Consider the following 10,066-nt stretch of genomic DNA (forward strand, 5'->3'; position numbering starts at 1 on the left):
CACAAGGTCCTCCTTGACAGACCCAGGGAGGGGGCAGCACCGTGACAGGGGCCCTCACTGCTCCTGGGTCCTCCTGGGCTCACCCCCTGCCAGGTGCTGTGCTCGACACCTCCCGAGGGTGGAGAGGCTCATCACGACAGCCCGGGAGCCGAGAGGGACTCTTACAGAGGGGGACGCTGAGACGGAGGGTGACGTTCCTGGGCCACACGGCTCCTACGAGACAGCGCTGGGGCTTGACCCAGGAGGACAGGCTCCAGACAGCGACAAGGGGCCCTTTCCTTGAGCTGGATCAGTCCCTCAAATCAGCCCTACACTGAGAGTGGGCAGGAAAGGTTGAGTGACAGAGTGACAGCCAAGCTCCTGCCAGAGCAGACAGTGAGAATTTGCAGAATGTGGGGGAGCTAGTCCTGTCTTAGAGGTCCTGCCCCTCTGACCCACCTGTGTGGATGTCGCAGCTGGTCCCCTGCAACTCTGAACTCTCCTGCTGTGAAGCTCAAGTCCTGGGCATGCTGGTGGCAAGGCCTTTCAGGAGGGGCTGGTCTACACTGGGACAGGTTCCAGGTGGGGGCGATGCCCTCCTAGGTAGGAATGCCCCTCCAGGTGCACCTCACAGAGCATCAACCCCACTCCCGCTGCCATGCCACTCTGGGATGGGAAGGTACAGAAGGAAGCAGCGGTGGAGAGGAAGCAGAATTAAGAGCATCAGGATGAACTCCCAGCTCTGCCAGGAAGTAGCTGTGTAACTTCAGGCAAGTCACTGAGCCTCTCTGTGCCTCAGTAGCCTCTTGTATAAAACGGGCACAAAAGTAATGGCACTTCCTGCAGAGGGAATCGTGGGAATCAGCAGGTCTGCGTGCTCAGTGACACAGTGCTGTGCACGCAGTTTGCACCCTGTGAGGAGATGGACTGTTTCATCTGTTTGCTTCAGGCTTTAATCCTGTCCCAACCAAAGCCCAGGAGAAGCAGATAAAACCAAACCCAAAAGAATGCGGTCACCTCATTCCCCCAAAGTGCCTCAAAGCAGCACTGGCCACTTGTGGTTCTTTCTGCAGGGTCAGGCACAGAGCACTTGTCCAACAGGACAACCACCCAGGTCACACATGAGCCAGGAGGACCAAAACTGGCCCCAATCTCAGACCAGAAAAAGAAGGGCAGATAGCCAAGCAATGGCAAGGGAGCCCAGGTGCAGCAGGTACCCCGCGTGGCTTGCTCCTCCATGGCCACCAGGGAGAAGATGGCCTCATCCTCAGTGAGGGTGGAGACAGGCTGGGAACCCGAGGGGCATCTTCAGGAGCAGGTTTCTCTGGGCAGCTACAGGAACCCAGCCATCCCTGGGGGCCAGAGTGAGTTTTCATCATCCCAGACGTGTCCTCTGTTCACAGAGGAGAAAACGAGTCCTGTTCTGGAGCTGAGGCTGGAGAGCCGGCTCACGGGGAGGCCACCCCGGCAAGAGAGGGCCCCGAGCTCCTGAACACTCTGACCCCGGGTGCAGGCCAGAGTGTCCTTCTGTGGAAGCCGCAGCCTGTTTTTGATGAGGAGCAGAGGCAAATGTGCAGTTGTGGACAAAGTGGCCCAGAGTCGCTTGGGCACAGAGGGGGTGTCATGGATAGTTGGTGGGAAATTAGGGATCCCCCAGGTGGGAGACCACCAGGCTAGGAGACCACCACCTGTGTTGGTGGGACCATCGTTTTTTATTTAAATTTTATTTAAATTGTGCAATAGATCACACACCCAGAAAGAGCACAATAGGCCTTTGTGATCTTAACAGGCAGGTGAAGTGAACGCTCAGGTGCCACCTCAGGACACAGGTGCTCCCAGAAGCCTCTGTCCCCTTGCCCAGCCACAGCCTCCAAGGTCATCACTCCTGACTCCGGCAGCAGCTCCCCGCATTCCTGTTTCCACGCCGCCCAATCCCGCTTGCTGACGCACGTCTGAGTTTTGCCCGATTCAGACTTTATGTACTTTCTTTCGTGTCTGATTTTGCTGGATGGGGCTTCATCCGGATAGTCGCAGTGGACCCTGGGCCTGCCCAGGTGCTTATCTGTCAGCATAAGCGGCTGCTTGGGTCATCTCCAGGTCTTCCCTCTGCTGCGGTTCTGTGGTGGACATCCTTGGACATGTGTCCATGGCATTTCTACTGAGGATACTCCAAGGGTATGTTTCTGGGCCCTAGAGTCTCCACAGCTTCAATTCCATTAGACGACCAGCTTTCCATGGGGCTGGCCAGCACCCATGCACTCCATGGACACAGAGGGTTCTGGTCACTCTACGTCCTCCCCAAAATGTCAGGAGCATCTGTGCTTTCTCAGGTCCCTGCACTTGGCCGCAGGCTCCCCTGTATCCGTGGAGGCCAGGACACAGGACAAGCCTCCCCAGGCAGCAGTGGGGACAGTGTGTCCAGTCTGCTCAGCAGACCAGTCCTCAGAACGGCTTAGGAAAGCAGCCCTGGAACTCCCATCCTGGCTGCCCCTCCTGCCAACTGTGCCATCACGGGTGATTTAATTAACCTCCCTGTGCCTCCATGTCCTCGGTGTGCAGCAGGGGTGAGAACGTGCGCCTCCCTGGGCCATTGTCACCTTTAATGAGCGAAGGCCGCAGAGCATTGGGAGCGAGGCAGGTGTGCTGTGAGGGTCTGTGAGGCAGAACTGGAGCCGTCCCAGGGACAGCGAGGACTGTGGTCCACGGGGGGCTTACGAGACAGAAACGGGCCACACGGCCAGTGGAGCTCTGTGTGTCTGGGTGTCCCTCTCAGGGAGGGACAGGCATCAGCCTTTCCTAGCTGAGTCCAGATGAAGGAGCTGGCTGTCTGCAGGGGCCTGTGCCCATCTGCTGTTCATCACTGTGACCAGATACCTGACAATAACAATTTACAGGAGGAAAAGTTTATTTGGGCTCCTGGGTTCACAGGTCTCAGTGGGCGGCTGGCCCAACTCCACTGCTCTGGGCCTGAGGTGAGGCAGAACATCATGGCGGCAGGGTGTGGCAGAGGAGAGCTGCTCAGCTCATGCAACTGGGAAGAGAGAGGGAGGGAGGAGCTTGGGGGACAAAATGCAATCCCCAAGGGCATGCCCCTTGACCCGCCTCCTCGGCCGCGCCCCACCTGCTGCAGTTACCACCTAGTACCGTGGCCTTCAAGCCCATCAGATGATCGACCCACTGATCAGGTCTTGGTCCTTGCCATCTGATCGTTTCCCCTCTGAGTACTGCTGCATCGTCTAACGTGGGCATTCGGGGACACCTGACACCCAAACACAAGAGGCCAGTCATGTTGCAGGAACAGTTTCTCTCTCAAAAGCAAGGGTGCTTCCTCTGCCAGATGGTCAGGGCCCAGCACAGGGGCAGCCACAGGCTGGGGAGGAGCTCATGGGCTTCTGGTCCACACTCACCTGGCCTGGTGACTGGCGGGTGACCCAGGTGGCCAGTGCTGGTCCTTAGGGATGAAATGGCCTCAGGGTGACAGGCAGAGGAGGACATGACGGTACTCAAGACGAGTGGAGGGGTCCGGGACCCGGCACTCATGAGCACAGCCCCTCCAGCCTGGTCCTTCTCAAATTCACTTCCAACCTTGTGATCACATCAGGAGGAAGTTCCAGGGTGGTCCTGGGAGTCCGTGGCCACGAACACTTGTGAACCTACCTTGAGAAAAAAGAGAAAGCCAGCCCTGCCCGGAGCCACCAGGGCCCGTGTCTGCACGGAGTGTCCCATCAGCGTTTGTCTTCCCGGGTTAGGGGTCTCTTTGTCCTGGCCAGCATCTGAGGCTGTGGGTGGGCATCATCCATGGGACCTGAGACTCTGCAGCTGCTTGAAGGTGAAATCCAATGGAGTCGCCCCAGCCCTGGAAACCCGTAAGCAGCCTGGCGATCTGGGACCTGCGTGCCTAACCCTGCGCGGCGTCATTGTGCACCTGCACCCGGCACGGTGAGGCTCAGCAGTGACTAAGTTTTTGTAGAGACCTGCTTCTTTGCAGTTTAACCCCCACACCGTTAAATCCACCCCTTCAAAGCTATTCTCTTTCCCACTCAGGACGAGTCCTGTGCACAAGCTCAGAGGTCCTGGGAAAGCAGGAAGCTGTGCAGCCTTGACCACTGTCTCGTCTCAGAGCCTCTCCATGCGCAGCACGTGCCCCACACCCACTGGCCTCTCTCTCTAGCCCTCCATCCTCCAGCCCCAGGCAACACCAAGCTGCGCCATCTCCATGGACGTGCCTGGGCTGGACTCTTCATCCAGGTGGGATCAGACCACACTGCCTGTGTGTCTATCTTTAATTTCTCAGAATATTTCTAAAGTTGATCCATGGAGCATGAATGACTTCACTCGTTTGTATGATTGATATTGCACTGGACGGAGAGAGTCCATCTTGTTCATCCATTCAGACAGGACGGTGTATTTGAAGGAGACAGAGGCAAAGAGAAACAGAGACAGAGACAGAGTCCCACCCTCCACACACCCTGCCCCTCTGGACTCCTCCCCTCTGCTCTGCACCTCCCTCTGTTTCCCACCTCCCCAAATCTTCTCTCCTATCCTGGCCATGAGCCCCAATGGAGCCCACGTCTGGGTCCTTGGAGGGGACTGCCCACCGGCCTGCTGCCAATCCCACTGGCCTGTCTGCAGGGGAGAGGGTACTGACAACCCAGAGGCAGCAGGGAGGGGCAGGGGCACATCCAACACCCACGTTGCTCTCGCCTCTTGGGCCATATGCCACTGAAACAAGACTCATAAATATTTGTACCAGAAGCCATCTGCAGAGTTTAATAGAGAGGAGCTTGGTACAATTTGTGACATAAGGTGTTTACTGAATATGTGTTAATTATGCTTGTATCAAAACAAATCCTGCTCTTCAAAACAGGAGTGTGAGGCGGGGGTGGGGTTACAATTGATCTCCCCCCTTCTCTACGCTTTCTGCGGTTTCACTTATGCACAACTGTCAGAAAGAATTAAATGGAAAATTTCAGAAACAAACAATTCATCATTTTAAATTGCATGCAGTTCCGCGAAGTGTGATGAGATGTCCCGCAGTTCCACCCCATCCTGCCTGGGGTGTGAGTCATCCCTCGTCTGGTGTATCCATGTGGTATGCGCTACCCACCCATTAGTTGCTTAGTAACCATGTCGATTATCGGATAGGCTGTCTCAGTCTTGTAGTGCTTGTGTTTAAATAGCCCTTATTTTTCTTAACAATGTCCTCAAAGATGCAAGAGTAGTGACGCTGATAATTTTATTACTCTGTGCTGTTATAATTGCTCTATTTTATTGTTAGTTGTTGTTGTTAATCTCTTATTATGCCCAACGCGTACATCAAACTTTATCCTAGGTATGTATATGTGGGAAATCACGGTATACCTAGGGTTTGGTACTGTCTGTGGCAGGCTCTGCCAGACAATGACACCAACAGACCCGCAGGGACTGTTCGAGAGCCTGCTTTGCGGCTGGGGGCTGCCGTGGGCCATAGATTCTCACCAGCAGAAGCAGTGGGAGGAGGTGCCAGCTTCTTACAGGCCTGGCCCAGGGGCACCTCCAAGGAACACCCTCTCTGTGCCTCCTCTTCCCTCTTCCAGTCAGAATCAGAGCATCTGGTACATTCTACGGCCCTAGGAGGTGATGGGGCCAAAAGAAGGGAGGAGCTTGGGTCCCTGAGTCACTGCATGGAAGGTAGCACCCGACAGCGGTGGGGGCTGGAACTACACCTGAACCCTGGTCATGAACCCTCCTGGGCTCCTTGAAGCCTCTGTCCCTGTGAGATCAGTCAGCTCTGTCTTAGAGCAGTTTTCCTAGCTGGATGGAGATCCCACAAAGATGGAGACCCTGTTGTATCCTGGGAACCCAGCACTACCCTAGTCTAGTGTAGGTGCTTTAGAAATGTTTATCATGAGACCCAAACATTTATCCAGAGCCGAAGAAAAGAGCAGAAGAAGGACACACAAGCTGGAAAAGCAGAAGAGCTTGCAGAGAAGCTGAGAAAGACATGACAGAACCAGGGTCGTCATCGCTGGGGGCCATTTCCCCACAGCTTACAAGAGATGGCGTCCAGAGAGGCCCGGGAGGCTGAGGCAGGCACTGCAGCTGCTAGGCGCAGCCACCAGCCTTGGGAGTACTCTGTGCTGCAGGCTTCCAGGACAGGCTCCTCCGAGCAGAGACTTGCTGCTCCCGGTCATGGTGGAGGGTGGTACGAGGTGTCCCGGCTGTGAACCCGGGAGCCCAGGGTTCCCATGTGGGTTTGTCAGGAGGACCAGCCCGCTGGGGTCCCTTATTTCCTCCAGGAAAGAGCCTTCCAGGGACAGGACAGAGGGCCTGAGCTGATCGGGCACAGCAGGAGGAAGGATTTGCTCTATAGTCGCTGTGCGGGCTCCTCGCCAGTCTGGAGATTTGGTGGACTGTGGAAGGATCCTCCGTGTGAGATGGATCTGGCCCACCTGTTCCTTCCATTCCGCTCAGCCTGGTGACTGGTCCCAGGTGATCACAGGTTGATCCAATCTGTGTGAATTCCAGGTTTTTTGCAGGGACTTTTGCTGGAGGTGCTTGTCATGTGGCAATGCAGAGGAAGGATTTGCTCTTGTTGGGTACCTTTGTCAGTTCAAGGGCAGAGCCTGTCAGACAGTGAAGCCAAGAAAGAGGGAAGTCAAGAGTTGGAGGGTTTCCTGAACACACTATTTATGCCCCTGGATCTAGCTGTGCCTGAAGCTGTTCCCTTTGTCCCCGATCATAGCTTAAGTCCGTTTGAGAAGGAATTCTGTCACTTCCATCTTAACAAACCTCTCCCTATATTTTTTCTATGTCTATCATCGCTGCTGAGGTCAGCCTAACTGGAAAAGATAGCCAAGGAGGGACATAGAGGGATTCCAGGGACAACCATACCCCATTAATAGGATTCAGAAATCCACATCAAGAGCCCTCTGTCAAGGCCCCACTTCCAGGAAGGCTGGTTATTTAAATTGCCTGATGCTCCCTCTGTGCTGGACAGGGGCACTGTGTGTTTGCCCTCGGGTCCCCGTGAGCCCTTTTGCTCTGCTGTGTGTCACAGGGGTCTGAATCCCTGCTTCTCCAGGGTCCCCGTGTCAGGGCACTGGGCCAGTGGAAGGTCCCGTCTGGACACGGGAGGGTAGAGAGGAGACACCAGCATGCTTCTCGTCCTCTCTCCCTGCAGGGCCAAGCTGGGCCTTTCTGTGGCCCTGGCTCCCTCCGAGGCCTCGCGGGCCAAGCCCAGCCGCGTCCGCCCACCTGCAGCCTAATGATGAATGATTTCTTTGCTGGGAAACCGGGTGTGCCAGTAGCGTCCCCCTCACTGCAGCCTCAGTGGCCGGGAGAAAACACTGAGCCCGTTTCAGAGCAAAGACCTTGAAGCCGAACTTGCTGGAGATGGAGCTGAGCTGGTTTCCACCCCGTGAAGCAGACAGGCCCTGCTGTGTCCCAGACGCCCGCCATCTACCTGCTACATGGAAAAGTGTCCTCAAGGACAGCGCCATTCTGGTTGTTGGAGGAAGGCCTGTTGGGGGGGATTTCCAGGGCAAGGGCTCCAGTTTGGGGTTAATCTGTATGTGAAAGATCAGTTACAGTGATCTGGATATGGGGACGGGCACGAGCAAATAGCTGAGCTGTGCTTATTTCTTATGTCTATTCCATATTTACATCATGAACCAGAATCACCCACAAATCCGTGTCCTGTGTGCCCTTCCTCTCGAGGTGGGGAAGGGGGGAAGGAGGAGGGGCGGAGGGAGAGGAGCGAGGAGGGGGAGGAGAGGAGAGGGAGAAATTACAAGGTCAGCCAGGCCCAGACCCTGAGTCTGGGACCAGTGTGCCTGTGGTTTGGGGTTCAGGAGGAACCTGTCACTCTGTGTCCCTCATCTGTCTGCTGGGGTAGGGGCCAAGCTGAGGCCTGGTAGGCTCCTCCCCTCTGTCTCCAGCCACGGCCTCCCTTGTCCCCAGCGAGGGGCACAACTCCCCCGCTCCAAGCGAGGGACAGCTGGGGACCAGTGGCCAAGGAGCTCTTCATGACCATGTGCCCACACTCTGGTCCTGGGTGGGGGAGTGGGTGGCCGCCTCCTGCCTCCTCCACCCCTCCAGCCTCCGGCAGCAGGATTAAGGGTCTCGTGTGACCTTCTAAGAGTGGCACTCATTTCCCAGCCCCACCTGAAGGCCCCGGGCAGGAAGCGAGGAGGAGGCCGCAGGTCCGCAGGGTGGTTCTGCAGGCCGCCCGGGCCGTGCGCTCCAAGCCCAGGCACAGAACCTGCAAGATGCTCCCCTCTCACGCCAGCAGCAGGCTCAGGGCCCTGGGCCTCCACACCTCGGCCAATTGGCCACCACCAGTTATCCAGGGCCATCGGGGGGCACAATCCTCCAGAATATGTAACTGTACCTGTAAAGTGATTTCCCAAGTCCAGGGGTCTTCCTTGAACCTGGTGCTGGTCACGTGGTCACTCTTCTCGGGATGCAATATGCTCTTCAAGTCGATAATTGTGAATCTTTTTCTCAATTTTAGGAAGAAGTTTAGTTAGGATTTTGTGTTTTTTTTTTTTTTTTTTAACTTCCCCACTTTTTGTCCCCCTGATCCCCCCCCCCCCCCACTCTCTGCTCTGCTGCTGGCAGCTCTTGAGTTGAGTGGCTGTTTGTTATTAGTCCTCTGTCCTCCCTGTTATCTTCAAATGACCCTCACCAGCCTGACTGGACCTGGCTCTGAGGGCAGGTGGCCGGGGCGGAGGTCAGGGTCCTTTGTCTCGTCCCCGTGCTGTCTGGACACATGGCACTCACTGCCCTGCCTCAGTGGGGACTTCAGCTCTCCCTCTGTCCTCCCTGCCCTCTGTTTTCCTCCAGCCTTGCCCAGGGCCTCCATGTCCACCAGGGTTCAAATCCTGGCTCTGTCATCTATGAACTCCCTGGCCTTGTCAAGCGGCTTCCTTTGCCCGTGCCTCAGCTTCCCGCTTTGTGAGACAGGACGGCAGAGGTCCCAACAGAGATGTCGCCAAGGCTGATTAGAGCATGCTCTGGGCGGGGCGGGGACGAGCCGCTGGCCGATTCTCAGCAGAACTCCCTGATCTCACCCAGCTCGCAGACTGTTTCCAAACTCTGAGATAACGTCCCAGAGATATGGATTTATGGGCCATTCAAAAGAAATAACGACAGCTTTCACCCCCACGTAGGAGCGCTTATTCATTTTACAAGTGGGCTTTACTGTTTCTTATTACTGACCAAACTGGCTGGCCGCCAGCCTGCGGGGAGAAGCAGCCACTCCTAATGACGGGGCGGGAGCAGCGGCCTTTCCTGCGTGCAGCTCAGCGATCTCCGACAGCTGGCCCTTCTCACTCCCACAGATGTGCCGATGCCACCTCCCTGCCCACACCTGGTCAGGCCACCCCAGCCCACCCTGCCCTCTGCACCGCCCCCACCCGCACATTCTACCTCTGGGCTTCACGTTTTCCAGAAGCCATTTTCTGAAACCCTGGTCCTCCCTCCAGACTGATTTGTGACCAGCAAGTACAGCCACGGGTACGGCCTCATCGTCCACGCAGAGATGATTCACGGGCTCCACTCCAGAGCCGCGTGGAAAGCGATCTTCACTCCCCCGCCCCTAGGGCTATGAGCTGCCATTAATCACCCCCGGCCTGCTGAGTGACCGCCTCGTCTTCCTACCTCCCACAGCTGATGTAAGTCACTGGGTTTGGGCTGCTCGTGTGGGTGGTGGGACAGAGCTGTCCAGGGGCCTTGGCCTCCCTCTGAATGCAGCACAGACACCGCGGCTTCACCCCAATTCTGCTGCTTTCTTTCCTAAGGCCGGGCAGGGGTCGCCTGCAACTCAAAGGTCCATTCTTGGGGAATCAACAGAGCAGAATTTCCATTACACCTCTCGCCGCACCACCCAATCTTGAATTTATTGACTGGGGTGAATAATGAGGCCACTGTAGGGTGGACAGCAGCCCCGTCTAGGATAGTGATCTGCATCATAGCAGGCGCATCGGAAAACAGACTGGAATTATGTGTCGAAGCGCAGTGGGAATTTCCTCCTGAGTGTTTTATGTAAACAAGTTCATTTGTTCATTCAATGAATCCACAGCTCTTCAAAGGCCCTGTTTATAGT

General features: G+C 56.1%; 1 long non-coding RNA gene across 3 annotated transcripts; it reads right to left on the reverse strand.

Annotated features, from left to right (window-relative positions):
• Positions 1-4,529: 4,529 nt before the first annotated feature.
• On the reverse strand, positions 4,530-9,554 carry LOC306653489. 3 transcript variants are annotated; one of them, XR_013761734.1, is made up of 4 exons: positions 9,391-9,554; positions 8,351-8,456; positions 7,424-7,526; positions 4,533-6,584 (listed from the first exon to the last, which is right to left on the reverse strand). It is a non-coding gene; the product is annotated as an uncharacterized lncRNA (long non-coding RNA). The 3 variants fall into 3 exon arrangements; XR_013761733.1 differs by having other exon boundaries at positions 4,530-6,584; positions 7,424-8,456; XR_013761735.1 differs by lacking the exon at positions 7,424-7,526 and having other exon boundaries at positions 4,534-6,584.
• Between the last annotated feature and the right edge of the window lie 512 nt (positions 9,555-10,066).

The sequence above is a fragment of the Sciurus vulgaris genome (assembly GCF_902686455.1).
Source record: "Sciurus vulgaris genome assembly, chromosome: 2".
In the NCBI taxonomy this organism is placed as follows: domain Eukaryota; kingdom Metazoa; phylum Chordata; class Mammalia; order Rodentia; family Sciuridae; genus Sciurus; species Sciurus vulgaris.